Here is a 1453-nt window from a genome sequence, read left to right on the forward strand (position 1 = left end):
TTTTGGTTATTACAGCTGTGTAGTAGGTTTTGAGGTCAGGGAGTGCTATGCCTTCCACTTCATATTTGTTCTTCAGAAGTGCTTTGCATATTTGAGGTCTCTTTTATCTCCAACTAAACTTAACAATTTCACTTTCAATCTCCTTGAAAAATAAATTTGATATCTGCATTGGGATTATGTTGAACAAGTAGAATGCTATTGGTGGGATTGTCGCTTCATTATATTAAGTCTTCCTGTTTATGAATGGGGCACATTTTTCCATTTCTTTAGGCCTTTTATAATTTCTAGCAAAATGCTCTGTAGTTTTAATATAGGTTTTTTGTATCTCTAGTTAAGATCATTCCCAAGTGTTTCAATTTGTAGTTGGCTATTGTAAATGGTATTACTCTCTTCCTTTCTTTCTCTAATTTATCTTTGTTTCTGTAGAGGAATCCTAGTGTCTTTTGGATATTGATCCTGTCAATCTACTAAATTGGCCCACTAGCCCTAATAAATTTTTTGGTTGAGTCCTTGGGTTTTCTGTGAACATTATTGTATCATCTGCATATACTGACAGTTTAACCATCTTTTTGCCGATATGGATGCTTTTCATTTCCTTCTCTTGTAGTATTGCCCTGGCAAGTACTTCCAATATAATACTGAATAGATGTGGCAACAGTGGACATCCTTTTCTAATCCCTGTTCACGAGGAAAATGCTCTTTGTTTTTCTCCATTGAGAATAACTCTCGGTTTTGCATATATACTACTCACTATTTTAAGGGAATTCCCTTCTATTTAATTTTTGTTGGGTGTCTTTAACAGGAAGGGGTGTTGGATTTTGTTAAATACGTTTTCTTCGCTAATTTCTATGATCATGTGGTTCTTATTATTTGCTTCATTACTATAGTTAAGTACATTGATTGTTTTTCTTATGTTGATCCATTCTTGCTTACCTGTTATGAATCCTACTTGGCCATGATGAATTATTTTTTGATATGTTGTTGCATTTTTTGGCTAGGATTTTGTTAAGTATTTATTACATCTATGTTTATGAGAGATATTTGATGGTAGTTTTGTTTTTGGTAATATCTTTGCCTAAATTTGGCATTATGCTTGCTTCATAGAATGTTTCTGGGAGTATTCCTTATTTTTCAATTTTTTGAAATAATTAAAGGAGAATTGGTGATAGATATTCTCTGAGTGTTTGGTAAAATTCAGCTGTGAAACTATTTGGGCCAGGACATTTTTGTATGGGAGACTTTAAATGACCGGCTTAATTTCTTCTTTGTGATGGGTCTGTTCAAGTTTTCTACATCTGTTAGTCTGGTAGGATATGAGTTTCAAGGAATTTGTCTATTTTCTCTAAATTTTTAAATATGAGAGTATTGTTGTTGTTATGTGCCATCGAGTCATTTGCGACTCATAGCGACCGTATGCACAAAAGCCATAAACCATGCTCTATTCTGCGCCAAC

General features: G+C 33.7%; 1 pseudogene; it reads right to left on the reverse strand.

Moving 5' to 3' along the window:
- Positions 1-665, reverse strand: part of LOC102871581 — a 12636-nt pseudogene extending 11971 nt beyond the window's left edge.
- Between the last annotated feature and the right edge of the window lie 788 nt (positions 666-1453).

Source organism: Elephantulus edwardii, unplaced genomic scaffold (genome assembly GCF_000299155.1).
Source record: "Elephantulus edwardii isolate Elephantulus edwardi_28Jun2011 unplaced genomic scaffold, EleEdw1.0 scaffold00039, whole genome shotgun sequence".
NCBI lineage: Eukaryota > Metazoa > Chordata > Mammalia > Macroscelidea > Macroscelididae > Elephantulus > Elephantulus edwardii.